This window comes from Trichosurus vulpecula, chromosome 5, assembly GCF_011100635.1.
Source record: "Trichosurus vulpecula isolate mTriVul1 chromosome 5, mTriVul1.pri, whole genome shotgun sequence".
Taxonomy (NCBI): Eukaryota; Metazoa; Chordata; class Mammalia; order Diprotodontia; family Phalangeridae; genus Trichosurus; species Trichosurus vulpecula.
This window is the reverse complement of record NC_050577.1, coordinates 76,436,126-76,445,822: the sequence shown is the minus strand read 5'-3', so window position 1 is coordinate 76,445,822 and position 9,697 is coordinate 76,436,126.

Here is a 9,697-nt window from a genome sequence, read left to right as displayed (position 1 = left end):
AATTCTTAAAGAAGGTAATTCAGACTATTCATTGGAATGTCAAACAATGCAGCTGAAGCTTAAATACTTTGGCCACAAAATGAGAAGATTGAACTCTTTGGAAAAGACTGATGTTAAGGAAGATTGAAGGAAAAAGGAAAAGGGGATGGCAGAGGATGAGATCGATGGTGTCTTTGAAACAATGAACATGAACTTGGACATATCTCAAGAGATAGTGGAAGATAAAAGGACCTGATCTTCTCTGGTCCATGGTGTCACGAAGTTGGACATAAGTGAACAACAAAGGAATCATAGTGCTAAAGATGTTAAAAAAAGTAAGCTAATTTTTGCTCTAAGGAAACTCACATTCTAATGTGGAGGGAGACATATATTCAGAAGCGAAAGCCCCATGGTTCTTAAGTTATAACAGCAAAAGAAATGGTAATGCATGTTATCTGGTGTCATTTCCATTTTTTTAAAAGCATTTCTGTTTCTAATGTCATTACTTCAGTAGTTGTGGCTACTTGTGGAGGGTAAGACTACAACACAAAGAGACAAAGTTTTCTGATCTGGTCCAATATGTACAAAATTGCTTTTCTGGGGACTGCTATTCACAGAAATTTAGGGTATATCTGCCCATTTGTGGCAGTTGGTGTTGGTATTAGTAGGGACAGTCTGTTTGCCATAAGGGTTGTGCCCATGGATCATTGTGCACCAAAGCTGGTGGCCTGAGCCAGAGGATTGCTTCTCTCCCCAGAGATTTTGCCACACTGTCTTTACTGGGATTTGAGGGATGTGATAGTTAAAGTGATTGTGGTTGTTTGAACCTCCTGGATCACGCTTAGTCTTTCACTCAGTATCTTGCCACTTTTACGAGACTAGTTTGCCTCACCCATTGGTGGTAGTTGGTGGTTGTGGGGATGGCAGGCTTTTTCTCCACAGGGATCCTCCCCATGATGATGACTACTAGGGACTGGACTATCTCTACCTGAAGCATGAGAAGAGATGGTTGGAGTTGTTTAACCTGATACTCTGTCTCTCTGTCAAAGGCCTGTTACTTCAGTACTCACAATATTTACCCCACAGAGTTGTTGTTAGGATCAAGAGTGATCATGTATGTCAATGAACTGTATAAACGACAAAGGATTATACTAATATAAGTCATTATTGTCATTTGCTAACCTGGTTATTATCTGTTTCTGACCAGGTTATGGTAATTATCTTTGGTGGGTATAATTTTATTGTTTGTTATTAAGTTATGACCCCATTTGGGGTTTTCTTGGCAAAGATACTGAAATAGTTTACTGTTTCCTTCTCCAGTTCATTTTACAGATGAGGAAACTGAGGCAAACAGGGTTAAGCCACTTGCCAGGAGTCCCACAGCTAGGAAATGTCTGAAGCCAGATTAGAACTGAGGAAGATGAGTCTTCCTGACTCCACACTGTCACTCTATCCATTGTGCCACCTAGCTGCCCCAGTTATAATTTATTCCCACAATTCATGGACTATTCTGCTCCATATTGCCCCATGTGTCAAACCACGTGTGAATGAAGTGCTGGAGTAGTGGGAAACTAAATGCCTTTGCCAAACAGATCAAAGAATGACAGAGGTGCTTAGTCCCCAGGCTGTTTTCTGCTACCTCCTTCCCATTACCTCCTTGCCTAAATAAAAATGAGCATGAAAGAAACAGGTCCAGGCTGGGGAAGAAGAGAGAGAGTTACTTAAGGCAGTCTAATGTGTCTTCTAGCCGTATTTAACTGTGAAAGAGCCATTTATACCATTGATCATCACTGTTTCCTAGACTTGGTGTACTCTAAGCAGGGCTGTTGTGAGTCTCAAATGAGATGATGGATCTAAAGCACTGTGTCTTAAGGTGCCATATGAGTGACAGATCATCATCGACATCATCAATTACCAAACAATCACCAGGCTTCATGGAAGAAGAACACCTGAGTTTGTCCTTGAAGAAAGAGGATTTTACCAAGGAGAAAAGGAAAGGAAGACATTCTGGGTTTGGGGGATAGCCTGCTCAAATGCATGGATGTTGGAGAGTGGAGGATGGGATCTAGCAATTGTTTCTTCCCTCCTATGGCTGGACCTTTCCCCCCAGTATTTCTTTCTGGATCTGATTCAGGCTTTCATCTAGAATCATAGAACTAGTAATAGAAACAGTAACAGTAACAATAGCTACCAATGAAATGGTGCTTAAAGGTTTACAAAGTGCTTTCTAAATACATATGTATTTATGTGTGTTATATGACATGTATATGTAGATATGTATGTATCCCATAGTAACCCTGGGAGGGAGGTGCTTTTATTATCCTATTTTACTGATTAGAAACATGAGGTAGACAGAGATTAAATGACTCAAGATCACAGAAGTTTCTGAGGCTAGATTTGAACTTGTCTTTCTGACTTGAAGCAGCTAGGTAGATAGTAGTAGGTAGGTAGTAGATAGTGCTGGGCCTGGAGTCAGGAAGACGAGTCTTCCTGAGTTCAAATTGGGTCTCAGACATTTCCTAGCTGTGTGACCCTGGGCAAGTCATTTAATCCTGTTTGCCTCAGTTTCTTCATCTGTAAAATGAGCTGGAGGAGGAAATGCCAAGTCACTCTAGCCCCTTTGACAAGAAAACCTCCAATGGGGGCTATAAAGAATCAGACATGACTGAAAAGAACTGAACAACAACATCCTGACTCCAGGTCCAGTGCTTTTTAGCCACTGCATCACCTAGTTGCCTATTAGAGATGGAAGGGACCTTAGAAGCCATGTAGTCCAATACCTTCATTTACACATGAACAAACTAATACCAAATGGAGGCTAAGTGACTTATATGAAGTCATATAGGTACCAAACGTCTGAGTTGGGATTTGAACCTAGGTCTTCTGGTGTAAGATCCTGTAAGATGCTCTTTGGGTTTTATATTTCAAAAAAGGGGTTGTTTTCCTTTGGAAGCTCCTATAACTCATTCATGTCACCCTCAAAATAGGGATTCATAGCCACCATCTTGAAATCGTGTGTCTTAGCATTGTCCTTACTTAGTCATCTTTCTTTCTTTGTTGGTAGAACTGCTCATAGATGTTGTCACTGCCTCCCAAATGCAAGCTCTTCTTCTCTATAGTCTGGCAACTTTTCCTTTTATTTTTCTAGATCTGAGGGACCCAAATTTACTTTTAGGGCTGCTGGATCTTCACGTCCTCTGTGATACTTTGACTATAGACTTGTATTTGTTCCCATTCCTTTTTCTGCTTTCAGAGCATCCTGGTGGAAAGGAAAGCACAACGAATTTAGGGCACTGAACTTGGAATTACATACACTGAGTACAATGTCTGGCTTAATGCCAATTTGACCTTGTGTAAGTCACTTGACCACTCTTGGCCTTAGTATCTTCATGTCTAAAATGGCCAAGTTGCACTATAGTGGGGATTTCTAACTTTTTTTTGGTCATGGATTCCTCTAGCAATATGGTAAAGCCAGGGGCATGCTGATAAATATTTAACAACTAACTCTCAAAAAAATGGACAAAATACTTAAAGTTTAATCTGCATTGTTAACATTATCTCCATTACTCTCTAATTTCTTGATAATCATCAAAATAAAAATCAAGGTCTGAATTGCAGGCTTCGCTGATTTCCACAGTGTCGATGCTCACTCACACTGGAAATTTAAGAATCCTTTCTCAAGCCAGTTCAAGTCAACTCTAGCATACTTCTGAGTAAACCTGATGAAGTCTTCAAAACAGTATTTCTTTGCTTGTTTTTTTTAATAACTGAAGTTACTGTCAAATTTTTATTAGAGATTAGTGAACATTAAGTTGAAATTTTTCCCATCAAAGTTCATGGAACCCCTTAATCTATCCAGGTAACTTAGGTTAAGAATTCCTGATCTAGAGGACCTTTAAGGGGATCTTCTAACTTTAAATCTATGACCTCACATGATCTATGGAGCTCAAGGCTTTTGAGCAAATGCTGATCCTTCAGCTTTGATGGGTAAGTGAGTGTTTCTTCTGCAAGTCTTTTCTGACTCCTACAAAGAGATTCCTTGGTTTATACAAATGGGTGAACAAGGAAAGCAACACCCAAAAAACATTCATCCGGAGCTCTGATGGTTTGTCTGTTCCAGAAATGTCCAGAGGGTCTATGTATGCCTCTGTGTGTTCCTGGGGGAGGAGAATGAATACTCAGGTACAATGACTGCACTTACCTGAAATAAAGCAAATACAGGAGACATAGTATTTCAAATAATCCAAAAGTCAATTTTTACTATCATAATACATGGCTTTGGGAAAACACGACTTTTAAAGTTTTGTGAGATTTACCTTATGGGAACAACTCTTACTGAGAATGAATTAAATGAACAAATGAATGAATGGATGAGTGAAAAATACATATATTAAGTGTTTTTTTTTTCTATTGTCAGGTATTGAGCTAAGTACTGTAAATGAAATACGTTGATTTTATAGACCCGGTGAGGAAAAAGAATAACAATAAATCCAAATCGACACGTTAGCTTCCAAATTCATTAGAAAACACAAAGTGATAACAATGTCTACAGACCTTCTTTTTGTTATTTTCTTGGAAAACCACACATAATATTTGACATTAAATTAGAAAATTGATTTACAATAAAGGGGGAGAGGTTAGGAAGGAGCAAAATATAGTTAATCTTTCACAACATGAGTATTGTGGAAGGGTTTTACATAATGATACTTGTGTGGCCTATGTTGAATTGCTTGCCTTCTTAGGGAGGGTGGGTGGGGAGGGAAGAGGGGAGAGAATTTGGAACTCAAAGTTTTAAAAACAGACGTTCAAAAACAACAACAACAAAAATAGTTTTTGCTTGCAGCTAGGAAATAAGATACACAGGCAATGGGGCAAAGAAATTTATCTTGCCCTACAAGAGAAGAAGGGAAAGGGGGGTGGGAAGGGAGTGGGGTGACAGATGGGAGGGCTGACTGGGGAATGGGGCAACCAGAATATATGCCATTTTGGAGTGGGGGGAGGGTAGAAATGGGGAAAAAATTTGTAATTCAAACTTTTGTGAAAATCAATGCTGAAAACTAAATATATTAAATTAATTTAAAAAAATTGATTTACAGTGTATATTCTAGTTTATAGTATAAATATAAAGGTAAACTGATGATATCATTAGCCCCACCCAACCTTTCCCACTCTCTGTTTTAGATGTGTTGATAAGTAGGTTTCAAACAGAGAATGAAGAGAAGGAAATTAACTGAGTAATCTATGTACTAAGCAATCAGGTTCTGAATATATTAGGTGTATGTTATATATCTGAATGAAGACCAGTAGCTGTTAGATTCCAAGATTTGCTAATATTGCTTCTGAGATGGGGCAGTCTCCTTTTCCTCTTTTTCCCCCTAAATGTCCCAGAAAGAACTAGCAATCAATACTTTGTTATTTTAAACCAGAAGAAAGATACAAAATTTGAAACTGGAAAAAAAAAATCAAAACTTGCAAGAAAAGTAGAGTGGTCTCCACCCATTGTCTCAGTGGGCACATGCTTGAGGACTTGGTTTCCACATAACACTTCCTCTGCGCTATTTTTGCAGGAGCGGTGTCAGCAAAAACTTAAACTGACTGGATCAAACACCAAAGAAACTGCTTATCACTTTTAAAAAAATAGGGAGGTGAGGTGGGGAGGAGTTCCTGTGCCTTACAGACCTGTGAATTCAAAAGTACTGCATTTTTCTCTCTTTACTGGTGTTTTCACTCCTAATGCTCACATTTCTAACTGCGCTCCCTCTTTCTCTTCTTACATGCCAAACTGTCCCACTTTTAGTTAGTTCTATTTTTCTTATCTGTTTCTGGCTGACACATATATAATCTCTACTTTTTACTTTGTTTGACAATATACTTTAATGCATTTGAACTCCAACAGATGAGGTAATTTGAAGTTTCTGGTACCATACAGACATAGTTAATTTAAAGAAGAGGGTAGTGTTATTATTTTACATATTTACAGGGTTTTTTTTAACATTAAAGAGATATGTCTCTTCTATGCCTTTCTTCCTTTTTCTACTCCATTTGGCTTTTCATTTTCTTTCCTCTCCTTTATTGCTTCCCTCACCCCCTACCCTTTGGTCTCTCTCTCTCTCTTTCTGAATCTGTCTTTTGCTTCCTCTGTCTCTCACTCTCTCTGCTTACCTTTCTGTCTCTGTCTCTTTCTCTCTGTCTCTCTCTCTGTCTGTCTCTCTGTCTCTGTCTCTGTCTCTGTCTCTGTCTCTCTGTCTCTGTCTCTCTCTCTCTCTGTCTGTCTCTCTCTCTGCTTTTCTTTCTCTCTCTCTTTCTCTCTTCCCCTGCATCCCTTTTTCAATAATCCCCACATCCAGATACACACCTTTTGCTAGCAAAGAACATATGCTAAAACCAGATTTGAAGATTAGGGATGGGGAAAGAATCTTCCCTTATTTTGTTCAAATGAATAATCTGAACTATCCCTCTCCCTGGAGAAGATTCAGGGCTAGTGCCCATATCCACTAAGGTACTTAACAAGGAAGAGAGGGTATTGACATGAGTCAGAGCAACAGGACAGGAAGCATCAAGCCTGGGAATGATGATCCTGTAGATCCTGAGCAAGCTAAGCTGGGAACTACAACTGAAAGAAGGCAGTAGTCAATAGCTGATATTAGCAGAGGCAGTTTTGAGATGCCAAGGCTGTCTGAGTTAGAGGCATCAGCACTGCCCCCCCCCACCTCTTTGCCCTGCTTCTGTTTACACAAAGAAATGTATTCTTCTGGGCAGTGGGTTTTTTTGGGGAAAAAAAGCCTATTTCTTAACCTATGAGGTGGGAGGGGTAGGCATGTGGGAAAACAGAGAAATGAAACTGCACCCACTCTGGAAATATGACTCTGATTTTTCCATTGCATTATTTTTCATTTATCCTGATTAAATATCTTGTTGTTAATGCTATTCCTTCCCTGTGTGTGTGAGATGCTAAGAAATGGTATTTCTAGGCATGAAGTAGCTATGGAAGTTCTCAATTTCATATTTTGAGAGGGGGGAAAAGATAGGTAAATTACCATTAAAAGTTCCTATCATTTGAACCTGTATTTGAGGACTCTTAGGTCATAGGACCCACAGGTTATATATTTATGTATGTAAACATATACATATGCATCCATGCAAATACATGTATATATGTATCTGTGTATGCATGTCTCTGTATGTATAGGCATCATAGTCTAATGCAGAGATTCTTAAAAGAGGGTCTGTGAGCTTATTTTTTTTTAATGTTTTGATAACTACATTTCAATATAATTGGTTTCTTCTATAATCCTCTACATTTTATTTATGCATTTATCACCTAATGGGCCCATAAGCCTCATTAGACTGAGAAAGATGTCAATGACACCCTAAAAATGTTAAGAACTCCTGATATAATGTGAAAAACATGAAACTTGTGGTGAAAACAGATATGTTAGATTCCATTTCTGATCTTGCTAGTCATTTGACCTTCAGCAACTTGCCTTATCATCCTGAGCCTCATTTTCTTCATTAACCTGGTGCAGAGACAAATACTAATAGATTTAGATAATACAGTCTGTGTGACCTTGGGCAAATCACCTAAATAGTGCCTTAGTTTATTCATCTCCAGAGAGAGGGGATGGGTTAGCTGATGTCTACATTCGCTTCTGATTCTCAATCTATGATTTTCTAATCCAAGTGCCCAGGATTCCTATAGAATGGAGATAATATTTATGCCTGTACTGCTTCTGTTTGTGTTCGACTCTTCTGACCCCATTTGGGGTTTTCTTGACAGAGATACTGAAGTGGTTTGCCATTTCCTTCTCCAGCTTATTTTACAGATGAGGAAACTGAAGCAAGGATAACTAAGTGACTTGTCTAGGGTAACACAGCTGCCTCCCTCGCAAGGTTATTGTAAGGCTGGAACGAAATAATGTATGTTTAGCAGCCTGTATCAATGGCAGCAATTTATTATTGTTACTGTTTGTAATGATGGTGATGAGGAGGAGGATGAGGATGTTTATCCTTGGGATATTGACCTGTAACCACTGATCATACATTTACTGTACAAACATGTACCTTTTTGTGTACTATAAGCAGAATATATAGATGACATTTACCAAAAGATATTTCCTTATTGTATCTCAAAGCAGAAGCCTTGTTATTAGTGTAAACTACCAAGGTACCTTCTACCTCGAAATATATGACTGTATGATTCATTGAGTGACTCCCAAAAACAATCAACTATTTCTTGATTTAAAAAATACTTGTGTTTAGAACTTGGACAATGCTGCATTTGTCTTTAAAGCATCATATCATATGCAGGCCAGTCTTGTTTAGATACAATTGCCCTTGACATTCTGGACCTGACATTCTGTGGAGTCTGCCAATTACAAGAATTATTTTCTTGCTGAAAATAAAGGTTCCTAGCACAGCTTATTCTTGGTGGTAGTGTTCGGTTGTGTTTGATTCTTGTCACCCCATCTGGGGTTTTTTTGACGGAGATACTAAAGTGGTTTGCCATTTCCTTCTCCAGGTTATTTTACAGATGAGGAAACTGAGACAAGAATAACTAAGTGACTTGTCTAGGGTAACACAGCTAGTGTCTGATGCTGGATTTGCATTCACAAAAGTGAGTCTTCCTGATTAGAGGCTCAGCGATTTGTCCACTGCACCACCTAGCTGCCCTTCTCATTCTTACTATCACTAACCTATCCCCAACCACCACCAGCACTGATGCAATATGATGGAAAAGAGGGATAATGGAGTCAAAGAACCTATGTTCAAATTGTTTCTGCCAATTCAGTGGCCTCAGTTGGTCATATATAAAATGGCTTGGGATATATATGTGTATTTACACACACACGGACACATACATACAGACATTCACATATATACATACACATACGCATACATACATACATACACAAATATTCAACTCTAAATCCATGATTTTATAATCAAAACCTCCCCCAAGGAGGGGATATTCTCTCTCTCTCTCTCTCTCTCTCTCTCTCTCTCTCTCTCTCTCTCTCTCTCTCTCTCTCTCTTTCTCTCTCTCTCTCTCTCTCCCTCCCTCTCTCTCTCTGTCTCTCTCTCTGTCTCTCTCTCTCTGTCTCTCTCTCCATCTCTCACTCTCTCTGTCTCTCTCTCTCTCTCTCTCTGTCTCTCTCTCTCTCTCTTTCTCTCTCTCTCCCTCTCTTTCTCTCTTTCCCCCAGCTTCACATATGTGCAGATATCTATAGAGATAAATGGATAGATAAAATTTCTCTGTAGATATCTACATATATATGTGTATATATAGATCTCTGCAGATCTCTCTCTATACACACATATATACAAATATTCATAGGTTTCTATGTTTATGTATAGGCAGCTAGATGGCTCAGTGAATAGAGCTTTGGGCCTGGAATCGGGAAGAGGTGACTTCAAATATGGCCTCAGACACTTGCTATCTGTGTGACCCGGAGAAAATCACTTAACCTCTTTTTGCCTTGGAAGCGGGTAGGTGGCTCAGTGGATACTGGACCTGGAGTCAAGAACATCTGAGTTCAAATCTAGTCTCAAACATGCACTAACTGTGTGACCCTGGGCAAGTCACTTAACCTCTATTTCCCTTAATCTACTGGAGAAGGAAATAGCAAACCACTCAAGTGATTTGGTCAAGAAAACCCCATATAGGGTCACAAAGAGTCAGATATAATTGAACAACACATTTATCTACATACAGACACAC